This window comes from Rhinichthys klamathensis, unplaced genomic scaffold (genome assembly GCF_029890125.1).
Source record: "Rhinichthys klamathensis goyatoka isolate OS25496 unplaced genomic scaffold, OSU_Roscu_1.1 h1tg000265l_1, whole genome shotgun sequence".
In the NCBI taxonomy this organism is placed as follows: Eukaryota; Metazoa; Chordata; class Actinopteri; order Cypriniformes; family Leuciscidae; genus Rhinichthys; species Rhinichthys klamathensis.
The window spans coordinates 219,301-225,402 of NW_026606786.1; the positions used below are offsets into that span (position 1 = coordinate 219,301).

Below are 6,102 nucleotides of genomic sequence, written 5' to 3' on the forward strand. Positions count from 1 at the left end.
GACAATCTGAAAAAAATAACAACAAACATTCATGGCTCAAATGTGGTGAACTGGACCGGTGGGACCATGATACAGGTGGTGAAACCTGGATTTGATGCCCCCAACTCTCTGGAAATTCCACGAATGCTCCCACTCTACGAGCGGAACAAGACACGCTCTCTTAAGGTAGACATACCTGAGACCCTAAACACCGTCCATATCTATAGCCGAGACGGCCCCAAATTTCCTGAGGGAGCAGTTTTTACTCCGCCCACAGCAAACAACAAAATCTACTCAAACTGCATCCAAGAGTATCGTGTCTGGCTAATTGTCCGAGTGGTGGGAAGCAGTGGATCAAAGCAACTTGTTGTAGGGTTTGCTGGCTTTGTATTAGCCACTGGTTACAAGCCCCCTCGAAGATCTACCATCGACTACTTCACCCCAATCAACCAACCTTTTACAGAGTACTCAGTCATAAAGGAGCTGCTAAAACACAGTCTGAGGAGGCCACCATGGAGGTGGGTCAGGAGTACGTCCTCAACACCTTTGACCTCGGTGGTTGCATGAAGGCCCTGCCTCTCATTTGGAAATTTCCATTTCTCCTTAGTTGACAAAGAGCACCTCTACAGCCTCGCATCTGGTGCCCCTGCTTCCTCTGAGGTGGAGTTTGATGTCATACGTGCGGAGGCAGCTGGTAAGGAGTCCAAGGAAGCTTTCATCCAAGATCGCTTTGTGAGTGGCTCTTCTGAGGAGCTGTTTTTTGAGCCAATCAAGAAGCTGAAGCTTAAGACTATGGATGCCTCAAACAAAACAGTCAAGCTCACTGGCTCCCAAGGAAAGGTATGAGGTATATGAGAAAGGTATACTCCTCATATAGAAAATGAATAATTGTTGTCATATTATATATACAGTATATATATATATATATATATACAAATATATAGTTGACATACTATATATATATATATATATATATACAAATATATAGTTGACATACATTCAATTCAATTCACATTTATTTGTATAACGCTTCTCACAATACACATTCTTTCAAAGCAGCTTTATAGAAAATGCATTTCAGAAATGGACATAGAAAAATACAGTTAGTTAATCATGTATTAATTTAGGGCATTACATATAACATACAATACATGGCATACTGAGAATAACAGTATTGTTCACCTGTTCATCTTTGCAGGTATTGCAGTTCCGTGAACAAAGTGACCTCGCCTTCATGGTGCTCATCAAGTCACAGAACCTGGATGAACCCCTCAACCTTGACGAGCTGATGCGGTACTCACTCTTCCCAGTTCCTCCCAGTCTAGGCACAGCTGATGGGTTCTTCAATAAGACCAACAAGGCTGTAATCCTTCACTACTTGATGGAAGATGTCTCTGAAGATGTGCCTTATCCGAAGGATGCTTTCTACATCCAGGATGGCAATGCATTCTTCCATGCCTTGATGAACCTCCCACCAATGTTCGAGGGAATTTGTCTCCAGTCCCTTGACCATATGGTGGCTAAGAAGCATTTTGTCTTCTCAACGGACTCCTACCATGATGATTCTGTCAAAGCTCAGGAGAGATTGCGTCATGGCTTGTCCCAGCGGTACATCATAGGTGGTCCTGCAACAAGGAAGCCAAGTGACTTCAAACTCTTCCTGGCAAATGATGAGAACAAGACAGGCAAAGCATATCATTTGGACTCATCGGGTGGCAATGTGAGTATTTTGACAGTCTTTCTCACTATTCTTCTTTATTAGAAACTTTTGGAAAATATTTAGCCAAGCCCAGTTTTACACGAGAAACTGATAAAATGGTGTCTTACTATATACTATCACACCTTACTCAATAACTTGTTTCAGGCTCAGCTCCTTCTTCACCACAACAGACCGGTACATCGACCGCATTACTGCAGAAGCTGCACCGATCCATCTGTCAATCTCCCGTTCCATCCTTCCCTCACTTGTGAACAAAACCCCAAGATACTTAAACTCTTCCACTTGAGGCATGATCTCTCCACCAACCTGAAGTGGGCAAGCCACCCTTTTCCGACTCAGGACCATGGCCTCGGATTTGGAGGTGCTGATTCTCATCCCAGCCGCTTCACACTCAGCTGCAAACCGTCCCAGTGCATGCTGAAGGTCCTGGTCTGAAGGGGCCAACACGACAACATCATCTGCAAAGAGCAGAGACGAAATCACGTGGTCCCCAAACTGGACACCCTCCGGCCCCTGGCTGTGCCTAGAAATTCTGTCTATAAAACAGAACCGGCGACAAAGGGCAGCCCTGCCGGAGTCCAACATGCACTGGGAAGAAGTCTGACTTACTGCCGGCAATACGAACCAAGCTCCTGCTTCGGTCATACAGGGACCGGACAGCCCTTAGCAAAGGACCCCGGACCCCATACTCCCGGAGCACCCTCCACAGGCCGCCGCGAGGGACACAGTCGAATGCCTTCTCCAAATCCACAAAGCACATGTGGATTGGTTGGGCAAACTCCCATGAACCCTCCAGCACCCTGTAGAGGGTATAGAGCTGGTCCAGTATTCCACGGCCTGGTCGAAAACCACACTGTTCCTCCTGAATCCGAGGTTCCACTATCGGCCGTATTCTCCTCTCCAGTACCCTGGCATAGACTTTCCCAGGGAGGCTGAGAAGTGTGATCCCCCTGTAGTTGGAACACACCCTCCGGTCCCCTTCTTAAAAATAGGAACCACCACCCCGGTCTGCCATCCCAGAGGCACTGTCCCCGACCGCCACGCGATGCTGCAGAGGCGTGTCAGCAAAGACAGCCAGTTATTTGACTACCTCGGTGACTTCAGCTAGGGTGATGGATGCGTCCACCTCTGAGCCCCCAGCCTCTGCTTCCTCAATGGAAGACGTGACGGCGGGATTGAGGAGATCCTCGAAGTATTCCTTCCACCGTCCGACGACATCCCCAGTTGAGGTAAACAGCCACCCACCTCCACTGTAAACAGCATTGGTAGGGCACTGCTTTCCTCTTCTGAGTCGCCAGACAGTTTGCCAGAATCTCTTCGAGGCCAGTCGATAGTCCTTCTCCATGCCTCACCGAACTCCTCCCAGGCCCGAGTTTTTGCCTCCACAACCACCCGGGCTGCAGTCCGCTTGGCCTGCCGGTACCAGTCAGCTGCCTCAGGAGTCCCACAAGCCAACCAGGCCCGATAGGACTCCTTCTTCAGCTTGACGGCATCCTTTACTTCCGGTGTCCACCACCGGGTTCGGGGATTACCGCCTCGACAGGCACCGGAGACCTTACGGCTGCAGCTCCGAGCAGCCGCTTCGACAATGGAGGTGGAGAACATGGTCCATTCGGACTCAATATCTCCAGCCTCCCTCGGGATCTGGTCGAGGCTCCTCCGGAGGTGGGAGTCGAAGATCTCTCTGACAGGAGACTCTGCCAAACGTTCCCAGCAGACCCTTACAGTACGTTTCGGTCTGCCGAGTCTGTCCAGCTTCCTCCCCCTCCATCGGATCCAACTCACCACCAGGTGGTGATCAGTTGACAGCTCCACCCATCTCTTCAGCCGAGTGTCCAAGACATACGGTTGAAGGTCAGATGAAACGACCACAAAGTCGATCATCGACCTACGCCCTAGGGTGTCCTGGTGCCACGTGCACTGATGGACACCCTTATGCTTGAACATGGTGTTCGTTATGGACAAACTGTGACTAGCACAGAAGTCCAATAACTGAACACCACTCGGGTTCAGGTCAGGGGGGCCGTTCTGTCCCTAGAGCTAGTTTCCGTGTCCAGGGATCGGGTTGTCGAGGCCCCCGCCTTAAACTATCCCTTACGGTCCCTCCTGCAGGTGGTGAGCCCACGGGAAGGCAGCCCCACGTCGCTCCTTCGGGCTGAGCCCGTGGGGGGAGGCCCGGCCACCAGGCGCTCGCATACGAGCCCCAACCCCGGGCCTGGCCCCGGCTGCGCCATACCGGGCAACGTCACGGTCCTTGTTTTTTCTTCACTCATAAGGTTTTTTGAACCGCTCTTAGCCTGACCCGTCGCCTAGGACCTGTTTGCCTTGGGAGACCCTACCAGGGGCATATAGCCCCGGACAACATAGCTCATAGGGTCGTTCGGGTACTCAAACCCCTCCACCACGTTAAGGTGGCAGTGCAAGGAGGGGTTGATTAGAATCACTTTTTTCTATTTCAGTTTATTCTAATGGGGATTTGTTATACCCTATATATACCGTACACATATTTGACTATATGAGTGGTTTTCTGTTTTGTTTCAATAAATATAATACCAATATAACGGTTTGAATAGTAACTACTTATTATGGGAGATGTTCATTTGGACCAACATGTGACAATATTTCAGGTGGGGATCATCAACATTTGCTTCTTAGATATCCTAAAGACTGTAAAAATACAAAAGTTAGAAAACATATATCAATAGGGTCCTTAGGGGAGGAGTTCCAGTGATCCAATGTCACCATTTTATTCCATTTGTTGGTGTTTATTTGAGTGTTTATGCACTATACATAATCTAATCATGACTTTATGATGAATTTAGGGTCTCAGGTATGTCTACCTTAAAGGAGAACTCCGGCGCAAAATGAACCTTTGGTCTAATAAAACATTGGTACCTAGTCAACCGTTCTCTGAGATTTGTTTTCATGATAATCGAATGTAAAGAGTTTTATCTCTAAAAACTGTTTACCGTATAACGCTAGTAATGGGGGCATTTAATAAGTAAAAAGAAATCGCTAGTTAATACCACTAACAAGGCTCGAAATAGCCCCACAAGAAAACAGTAACATAATGAGGGTCCCTACATGGAAAACGAAGCATTGAGAACTTTGTAAGTGTACAGACCGTTTAATAAGAAGATAAAGATAAAGACAGTCCACTTCATGTATACAGACAGGAGCCATCTTTGGAAAACAGTCTCGATTAATCAAACCACGAACGACGTGCTAAGTGAGCTGAACTGTATGAAGTTCAGTGAACTTCTGAACTGTATGAATGGCGTTCGTGGTTTGATTAGTCGAGACTGTTTTCCAAAGATGGCTCCTGTCTGTATACACGAAGTGGACTGTCTTTATCTTTATCTTCTTATTAAACGGTCTGTACACTTACAAAGTTCTCAATGCTTCGTTTTGCATGTAGGGACCCTCATTATGTTACTGTGTTCGTGTGGGGCTATTTTGAGCCTTGTTATTGGTATGGTATAAACTAGCGATTTCTTTTTACTTATTATATGTCCCCATTACTAGCGTTATACGCTAAACAGTTTTTAGAGATAAAGCTCTTTACATTCGATTACCATGAAAACAAATCTCAGAGAACGGTTGACTAGGTAGCAATGTTTTATTAGACCAGAGGTTAATTTTGCGCCGGAGTTCTCCTTTAAGAGAGCGTGTCTTGTTCCGCTCGTAGAGTGGGAGCATTCGTGGAATTTCCAGAGAGTTGGGGGCATCAAATCCAGGTTTCACCACCTGTATCATAGTCCCACCGGTCCAGTTCACCACATTTGAGCCATGAATGTTTGTTGTTATTTTGTTCAGATTGTCCCACTTGAGATGAAACACATTCCCTCACCAGTAATAATAATAATTAAAGTATAATTAATTAATTATTAAGTATAATAAAAAAAATTCAACTTAACAGAAACCTGGAGAGACCAATATCTGCCAGTTAATGTGGGCTTCCATAATGCTACATGCTCTTCACCAAGAAAGATCTTTCTAATTGTGTGTTGGTGCATCATGTAGGCTATGTATGTGTGTAGTTAGTTTAAAAATGTATGTTAAATAAACCTCACACTACCAGTGAATCCTAATTACATGATATGATTTTTAATTAATGCATATATTTGAAATATGATTTATTATAATGTATTATAATGTATTATTTATTTAAAATATCTACGTTATATTTTTAATGTGCAACAATTGACGTTGGAAACAAGCAGTAATGTGCTCAACAATAATTTAGTTATGAAAAATGGAGGAGATCTATCAAATCGAAAACTAAAGGAGAAAAACAGACTGCCTATGTAAATGTTCTTTTTTGCTTTTTTGGATATCCAGGGTGGCAACCAATATAGCCAGAAAAGACATACATGTGACAATATTTCAGGTGGGGATCATCA

The 6,102-nt window shown here is 45.6% G+C and overlaps 1 long non-coding RNA gene across 1 annotated transcript; it reads left to right on the forward strand.

Annotated features, from left to right (window-relative positions):
* The first annotated feature begins 3,929 nt into the window (after positions 1-3,929).
* On the forward strand, positions 3,930-5,784 carry LOC130102026 (uncharacterized). The gene is made up of 2 exons (XR_008809100.1): positions 3,930-4,533; positions 5,351-5,784. It is a non-coding gene; the product is annotated as an uncharacterized LOC130102026 (long non-coding RNA).
* Positions 5,785-6,102: the final 318 nt, after the last annotated feature.